The sequence below is a fragment of the Aulostomus chinensis genome, chromosome 5 (genome assembly GCF_037954235.1).
Source record: "Aulostomus chinensis isolate RoL2024-O1b breed Wild chromosome 5, RoL_Achi_v1.0, whole genome shotgun sequence".
NCBI classification, from domain to species: domain Eukaryota; kingdom Metazoa; phylum Chordata; class Actinopteri; order Syngnathiformes; family Aulostomidae; genus Aulostomus; species Aulostomus chinensis.
Window position 1 is genome coordinate 25,502,326 of NC_141324.1, and position 9,508 is coordinate 25,511,833.

General features: G+C 40.3%; 1 long non-coding RNA gene across 1 annotated transcript; it reads right to left on the bottom strand.

Annotated features, from left to right (window-relative positions):
* Nucleotides 1–1,952: 1,952 nt before the first annotated feature.
* LOC147261915 (uncharacterized) lies at nt 1,953–7,940 on the bottom strand. The gene is made up of 4 exons (XR_015116126.1): nt 7,557–7,940; nt 5,796–5,930; nt 3,546–3,668; nt 1,953–3,068 (listed from the first exon to the last, which is right to left on the bottom strand). It is a non-coding gene; the product is annotated as an uncharacterized LOC147261915 (long non-coding RNA).
* Between the last annotated feature and the right edge of the window lie 1,568 nt (nt 7,941–9,508).

Sequence of the window (9,508 nt, forward strand, 5' to 3'; positions counted from 1 at the left end):
CTGGAGTTTGATTTTATGTTGTTGTTGTTTTGGTTTTTTTTTATAGTGCGACACACTTGAAATAGAGAGTTTAAGATGTCAAGGTTACATATCTGTTGATTCCCTCCAGTGATTTGGTAAAAGGTACAAACACATATAATCTTTTGATAACTGAAAATTGGAAAAACCATTTGCAAATGTTTTGACTGACTACTTATGCATCTACGTCACTACATTTCAGGGGCAGTTGTCGTACTATTATTCAATATCTTAGCACAGAGAAAAATGACTTCATGACTGGAAATTTCTAAGTTTAAATATAAACCATCACTCCGTGAACTCCCTAACTTGACAATATCAATCTTACTGATAACTTAGAAACGTTAATCAATAAAGGATTCAATTCTGTAACATTTATGTTTCTAATTCATTGCCCAGTTTGCTCAGCAAAAATGTTTCTGTTTGGTTTTTTTTGTGTGTGTGTGCTTGCAACGCACTGAGTTTTATTTGATTCTGGCTGTTCTGTAACAGTGAGAGATAAAGGGTGAGTGAAATACCCAGAAGACCCTAATCTGACCAGACCAGCATCCATCATTTGTAATAAATAATACAAATCTTATACCTTATGAAAGCATGACTATTTCATTATAATATATATTCAATATTTCATTGTGTTTTCATTAAAACTTACATATTTATCAAAACCATCAAATTCAGTCTTTACGTCCGAATGTGCCCTTTAGTAACCCTTCCATTTGCCATTCTCCTCTTCATCCACAAGGGGGAGCTATCATGTGAAACACACACACACACACACACACACTGGCCTTTTCATTAGGCACATCTGTAAAATGTGATGCAATCCAAAACAACAGCACCATAAATTCTCATTTTACGAAGTTTATAATGTTTCAGTTTGTGTTGACACTGGCAGACGGGTAATAATTCTACTTGATGTTTCGTTTTGAGCCTTTGAGGTGGGTGGTGGTGGTGCACTGGAATGCATTACATTCAAAAGGTGTTTCTAATATCCTGTCTGTCTGCGCCGTGTGTGTGTGTGTGTGTGTATGTGCGTGCGTGCGTGTGTGTATGTGCGTGCGTGCGTGTGTGTGTGTGCGTGCGTGCGTGTGTGTGTGTGTGCGCGCGTGCGTAAGGAGAGTACCTCTCAATATCATGCGGATCAGTGAAATACTGCAGAGAACCTGGATGACATGTAGAGAGGCAGGGGAGAGGCTGCGCATCAGCCTGGTCAGTCCTCAGCAGAGGGGGGGTCTGCGTCTGAGAGTGCTCCAGCAAGAGCTCAGGATTTCAACTCCAATGAGTTCAGCCACATGTCAGTCGGCTGTCACTCAGCAGCATCCATCAGGACCATCCCTCCATCCATCACTTTCTTTCTCCTTCATCCCTCTGTTTTTTGTTTCTGATTCCACTCACACATTCTACAACAGCTGAATTGTATTCACATGAAACAAATTACAACCAAACACAACATCTTAACCTTGTGTGTGTTTTTAAGGATCCACCATGTGTTACAACTGGAAGGAATCAAACAATGAATGCAAGAAAAACAAACAGGGTGTGTGCGCCAAATTCTGGAAGTCCTTGGTTTTTGTTGTTGTTGCTGCTTCGGTGGGATAACATCACTCCGCTGAAGACGCAAACATGAATGAAGAAGATTAAATGATCACTAGACAACTGGAGTCTTCTTTTCAAGAATGTTTTATGAACAGGCAAAACCCATTCCAGATGAAATAATTGTGATCCTTATTTTTTTTGCCAGAATTTTTGCGCCAAAAGTTTTGGAGGCTGCAGAGGCCAAAGAGAGCTGAGCAGCAGGATCATCCTCATCCTCTCCGGCTCTCCAGCCCTACACCTTGTCCCACTTTTCCTTCCTCCCCCTCTAATCCCCCTATTCCATCAAATCCTTCCCTCAAAGTCAGCGGCCCACCCCAACAAACACTCACACACCCACCTACATCGAAGCAAAAAAGAATCCTGATCCTGACACACAATCCTCCTGTGGGGAGCGTGACCTGAATGGGAATCATCGTTATAGATTCCCTTCTCTGCACATCCATTTATTTAAAAGATAATCTGGATATTACTTGCACAATTGCAGCTGTCAGTCCTATAGCTAAAAGTGACAATACACCGAAAAAGTTGAGCATAAACTGATCATTTCTAAGACCGTCGTGACATGTTTTGTTAATTTTTTTTAAGTCTAACCAGCCAGTAAGTTTGAATCACACTGTTGTCTGGTTTACAAAGACAGAAAAGTTGTATTATTATTTTTTTTGGCTCACTTTTCTGCAGTGGAGTCGACGGTCTAAGGAGAGAGGGTGTTGTACGGATGATCAAGCCCCCTGGGCCCTGAGGCAAACTGGCTTTTATGATTTGGGGCTATTTAGATGAAATTTGACTTGACTTGGAACAAACAGTTGCACATTTTGCCACATATGAAAACAAACACGAGATAATTATACTCAAACAGTTTGGTTCTCAAGACTCCTTCACCCATTCCTGTGACCCGTACCCAAGCTGAAGTCTGACCACTTTGCCTGAGTGGGGAAAAAAGGGAAGAAATTACATAAACAAATACCAGTATTCATACGTACACACCTAAAACACACGTTCACATGCACTTACATTTGTTGCAGCAATGTTGTGTGTTCTCAGACCTCAGAAGTGATTTTGTTGCACACAATCACGGTCCAAACTAAAAGGAAGCTGGAATCGTCCATCTTGATGGACAGAAGTACATAGCCTGACGTGTTAAGAATATCTAACATTACAAGTAGCAGAGAAAGCCAGAGCCACGTATCCTGCAGCCAAGATAGCTGCGTCAACTTTACCACACAGGCTGGACGTATCTCTGAATAACATCACCGTGATCAAACAATGAAGCCGCCTGTGTGTTCACACAGAGATCATTATCAGCGGCACCTCCACAGCCACATTCACGTCAAAGAAGCAGAATCAGAAGACAGAGGATCCTCGCCTCAGTGGTGCCAGCCCTCTCACAGAATGGCCGTCCTTCTTTCCCGACAGTGCAGACCATCTAGCGGTGTTTGCACGTCCGCTACCACGGCCTGAAAACCACAGCAGCCAATCACAGAGCTGTTATCTGCACCACCATCAGCCCCATCTGGACCCCGTCAGACTAAGACCTGGTCACTGCCTCAGACTATGATCTAACACCGCAGTCACTTACGATGAGCTGATCCTCTTGAGGATTTCTCAACAAATATTATATACATGCAAGTTCTTCGATTATTAATGAGTGTTTAGGATCGGGCTTTTTAAATATTTATGGCTGCATTTTGTGGATTACAGATGAATTATGAATGAATTTAGGGAGTGGACAAGTACATCTAATCCCTCTACATCAGACAAGGATATGACCTCACATTTTCTTCCCGAAGACTATCTATATAAATCTTATGTAATTACATATGTAACGCCCAAAGTTTAATGGATTCATTTCATTATTAAAATGATGCAGCTAAGATGTGGCATGTTAATTCATATTTGGAGAGTTCACAGTTGTTCTGGAAGAAGAGAAACACCTGCTCGCTGCAGTTGTCCAAGCCGTCCGGGTCCTCCAGAGTCTCGGCTGCGTCCTCTGTCTTGCTATCTGCCTCTAAAGATGTCTGGACTCACCAACACGCCGCAGCTGGACATGGGAGGAGCTGTAAAAGTTTGGCATGTTTATTGTAGATCATGTCAAGGCTGTTACTAATAACAGATGTCGTGTATACACTAACACCATTATCTTCCAACATGCTGGGATGTTGACATGTATATTGAGGGGATTTCCTTTAAATCTGCATTAAATCTGCAAACCCAAATTAGCATTGGTTTGATATTAAATGGTGTTGTTGTTGTTTTTTTTCTTAACAAAATGGAGTTAGAATGAGAAGGCTAGAGAAAATGAACAACAGTTTAATGGGTAAATTGGTTTAAAACTATCATGTGGGACTTTTGTCTCCATCTTCTGGCAGTGACAATTATTGCAAACATCTGTCGACTTGCGTCATTGGCTCCACTGTAGCGGTCTCCATTGTTACTGTTTCGGCTGTGTACATAAACAAAATGAATCGTTTCACTATCAGAATCTGATAACATCAGGAAAGTTTAGAGGAGTTGCACGTTTCATTGTGCATCCACATTCTTGTTAGCAGAGACCTGACAGGAAATAACTGACTGAGTTTTGACCCGCTCTGTTGTTAATTCTGCCTCTGAAAAAAGGCAGATATATTGCCTTGAGTGAGTCACGTAACCCCTGCGAGACGTCTCGTTTTAGTTGTTGTGTTTCCATTTAGTCCTCAAGTGTCAACTGTGGATCTGTCAAAGGAAGTTTGCATTGTGTGTTTCCATCGGCTAGTTTGGAGCAAATAAATTAGGCTACATAATGCTGTCAGAAGATGGCGGTAGAGACACCATTAAATACGGCTGTGGCTGTAACAAACATAGAGGAAGACACGTCCACCAGCAGAAACTGAAATGAGGAATGACTTAAGGTTGGACAAGTTGCAGTCGTTCTTTTGTACCTTGGTGTCCAGAGACAAGACAGCGTTGGTGGCAGTGATGGTCAGTCACGCGAGTTAAAGATCAGTTTGTTCAAAATAGAACTTTCAGTGTTTTGAGGGATTCACTTTTTTTTTTTCCTAAAGCAATAATAAAATCTTTTTTGGGGATTTCAATCTCATCAACCTTTTCTAACGAGACTGCTATCCAGACTACTCTCTGGAGAGTCCCACGGTTACATTAAGCATCTACATGTAATTAGCAGAGGGCAAACTGGAGGTGGCTGCCTCCACTGGCGAGCCGTAGACGATGTGAACCGCAGGTCAGTGTGTGCTCAGCGTTCAGCCTCCAAGCAGAGCGGGAATGTTGCAACATACACAAACTCCATACTCTGTGAAATGCAAAGAGATTTACCTGCTGGCAACGGACCTAATGAGCATCATGTGAACTCATTCGGCAGGGGCTTTATTGTAAGGGACTCTCATTTACATGAAAATATGAAGCACTATCACTTTAATTTGGTCTTTTAAAAAAAAAAAATCATTTTGGAGTTCATTAACTGTCACTGGCCTCAGGTCCAACATGCCATTATCACCTGGAAAAACAAATTATAACAGTTCTGATTATTTCTTTGTGTGCGGTGCAGATTCATCATAATTTGTGATTAAATGGATGCCATGTCTTCGCAGAGTTCATTAACTATCGCCTTTTTTATCCCTGCAGGTCCTCCATTGCTCTGCTGCGGGGGTGTTGACATTCAGCCGAAGTATATTTACTGCAGTGAAAAGTAGCGGAAATATTTGTTTATATCAGAGGTAAAGTGGGCCAATTCTTTGGAGTTGTACAAACATTTTAACTCATATTTTTCATACGACAAGGAGCACCTAAGGTGAACAAAAATATAAAATAGGCTAACAAGAAACTTAAATTTAGGGGCTCTGTTGTAATCAGAGTATAAATCCGGAAATGAAAAATTATATCTGTAAATACAACATGCTGTCAAAAACGTTCGAAAATGTTCTCTTTCTTCCAGTAAATCAAAGGTGACATTTCTTTTGGAAAAAGTCTTCACACGTTGGGTTTTATTACATCCAAATGCTTGAGGATAACGTGCCTTTGATGTGATGGAGTCATGTACTATTATTGGCAGAATTCAAATATGAAATTACTCAAAATACAAACCACTGAGGTCATTCCTCCGCCACAGCTGTAGTAAATACAGTAAGTCACAGACAATTTGAAACATGTGCTCTACAAATAAACCCCAGAGGGATTATTTTCTCACTCACAAAAACACTCTGGATCGTAGATCAGCCACATCACTCGGTGACCTGCCTCTCATTCGTTGACTTCTGTGTTACCTCCAAACGTCTGAAGTCATAGTTCACACAGGAATTCCAAAAGGTGGTGTTGTCTCATTGAAACTGTGCAGAGAGTTGTGTAAGTGTCCAGCATTTGTTGGGATTCGTGTCTCAGTGGGATAACAGTCATTAATTCGTCATGCGTGTTGAACTCAGGAAGAGGATTTTCATGCTTCGTTTAGCTGATACTCAGTGGATGAAATATGGTGATAACGTATTAAATCTGAGATATCTCACACCCAAACACAGGCCATGTTTGCACACAGTTTTAGAACCAGAAATGCTTTATTAAAAAAAAAACAACAAAAAAAAAAACCTGCCAGGAATAATCTTTAATTCATAGGTGATTCAAGCCTCTATAACGCCCTGTAAAACTGCACTGCTGTAATAGCTGCGACGCAAACACATGTAGCGTTTGGCATGTAAGACATGAGAAGAGGCGAAACGTGTGTCACCGCTGAACCACTGCGAGTGTTTTTGTTGCTTGATTTCATTCTGCATTTAATAGAAGTTAAGTAGGCACTTATTAACTGTTAAATAAGCTCTTTGAGGCCGCCACATCTAAAGCTCTTACAGTGCATGACTGAGGTTAATAATGATGAAAATACCACGTACTTCGTCTTACATAAACCTTCGCAAACATATGAGCCCAAAAGCTTATTACAAGAACCTTAACAGAAAGTGATACTGAAAAATTAGACGCTATTTAAATAGGAGTACAAAAACTTTAAAAAGTCAAAACGTAAACAGATGGGTAAAACTAGTTATTCAGCTTCTTTACAAATGTATAAATACAATACCATATGATGTAATGTAATATATAGCATATCTTATGATATAAAAATAACATTTTATCATATATTTTAATTGATAATTCAACTCAAATCTCTTGAAACCAAAGACGCTTCTTTGGATGGAGGGATTAAATATAGATATGAGTGATAAGTGTGTGGGTTAAAAGTAAAAAGTGAGATCATTAAGTGAATGAAAACCCTAGTTCAAGTACAGTAGTAGTATTTCCTCGATGTTACTTCCCACTTCTGTTGTACACACTCCCGTTTTTCAGTGACTTCAACTGAAATCCAAATCGCTCTCAGACGCTCGCATCAACCCCGCATGGAAGAGTTTGTCGTGAAGCGTTCTAGTTGAACCACGTTCCTTCAGCCTTGTTACCCTGCTTCCCCTCAAGTTATCCCCCATTACTTTTACAAGACTCACAAAAAAGAGCAACAGAACCTTTTCACAACAAACATTTAGACTTTTCATGGCCTGAGAGGTGTAACTACAGCACTACATTAGCAGTGGCGCTGTGCCAGTGAGGGATTACCTGCAGGCGAAGTCGATGAGTCAGCGAGTCAACGTGAATGCCCTCAGCCTGACACTTTTAAATGGAAATGTTTGTGGAATGCATCAATAAATGATGATATCAATTACACACGTGGTGTTCCTGTTATGACACGTCAAAATATCTGAGAAGAAGCGCAATAAAGAGGCAAAAATCGAGAGTCGTGACCTTAAACAAGGGGAAGTATGTATTATACGATATTACATGATTAGCTTCTGCTCTGCTCATTTAGTTAACTGCATGATGCTCGGGTGTTTGTGCTGCCTGGAAAATCTTTTCATTTATTTATGGCAGCCTTCCTAAAATTTGTCCTGGATTAAATTTGAATCAAATAAGTCACTCACCTGTGGTGGCATCTGCAGTGAGTTCCTGATTCGCTCAGGTTTTGAGGTCTGTCACTAAAACTTCGGCTTCCAAACCAACACAATGGCATTTGAACGGAATGAGTGCGGTCACGGAGCGAAAAGAAAACGGCAACATCTGTTTTTAGCAGAAGTTCCCCAGTACTTCATCCATGTTACACACAATCAGTGCATGTCAAAGCAAATCTTTAACACTGAATGTTCAGATTAAAACAATTATGTTGGATTATTAATGTTACTGAACGAACGTGGCTACCCGAGCAGTTAGCCCCATTAACAGCATATACAACACATACCCAGCTTGAAGCTAATGGCAGTTTGGGGCTAACAACAGACACAGTAGCGAAACGGCAGCAAAACGATACAGAACCGCCTGTTCACTGACTCAAGTGCTTCTGTATGAGCCACATTGTCTTTATCCAGCCACATCCTCAGTAATCCACAAGCACTTTGGATTTCGGCTAAAAAAAGAGCCAATTAAAACCCTCCTGTTTCAGGTCTTGTTCGCTGCAGCACCAGGAGTGACCAGCTGGCACATTCAGTTGAACCGAGTCACTTGTGCTCATTTATGGTGGCGAACTGTTTTGTGTTTGTTTGGGTTTTTTTCCTGCTCCTGCTCCAAGTGTTTGTGGATTATTGACCATATGGCTGGATAATAAAGATGCTGATTGTTGGCAGACATTTTTTTGGACAGTTTTGCTATAGTTAGCTTCAAGCTATATATATATGTGGCCAGCCGTTTCTGCATTCTTGAGTCAGAAAAACATACTGCAGGTGGGGGGGGAAAGAACATTTCAATGAGGTTAAGACACCTATTTGTGAGTACTTGAAAGGCTAAACATGCATCCAATCCACCCACATCTTATTGACAGCTGTTTCTCTGGTTGGAAAACCCACTGAGACATTTAGAGGTTTCTAATTTGGGTTAAGGACAGGGACATTCCTGTGCAAAAGGCAGCAAAATGGCAGCGGGAACATTTGCACAAAACATTGTTTGGATGAAGTCAACACAGCTGTACAGGCTGTTGAAAGTTGATTCAATGGGAAAACAACTCTTCCTGAACTTTTTTCTGCTCCTCTATAGCTTCAGGAGCGACGATACTAACATCTCCCGCATAGAAAACAACGTCTCACCTTGTCTGATTTTGTCAGATAAGATCATGTCAACACATTTTGCTGAACAAATTTTCTTTCTTTAACAAAACAAAACGAAACAAAACGAAAATAAAAACAGTTCCTTGGAAATCATTCCGCAGTGTACTCTTCTCAGAACACATCAACCACTGCATCTGGAAACACAAGTTTTCTTCGTCACTGGTCTGGGGACAGCAAAAATCTTAAAACCTGGGAAAAGACAGAAATTACCAGCTTGTTAAGAATTATTTCAGGAACCTTTATAGGTTGAAAATGTCATACCAAGAGCTCAAGAGAGGGTTTAGACACCTGATATCATTAATACCTTCAAATAATACTTAAAAATGGCTAAAAAAAAGAAAAGGAAAATCACCGTTCAAAATCAACTGCGGCATTAGAGAAAAGAACTTTGGTGATTTTTCCCAGTCAGAGGGATCGGAGGGACCCAGAATTAACCAGCGTCATCGAGGAATGTTACTGTATCCCCATCACATTGTAATAGTAATATAGCAATATTATTACAATCACCTTCCTAACAGAGTTTATTTAAGTACTAACAGCATTTTGCATGATTCGTTTTATTATTCTACTTATTTATGTTAAATACAGTCTGAGTACAGAATATTTGACACCTCGAAAATCGACAGTATAGGAGAAATGATGAACATTCATACCTCTGAAATTACGTTTATTCAGTGGTCATTATAGAACGTTAAAATGATAAACATTTTTTGGCACAGTTGCTTATTATAATCAGCTGTCCTGTTTCTGTGTGGTACTCTAAATAAATATGCAAAACC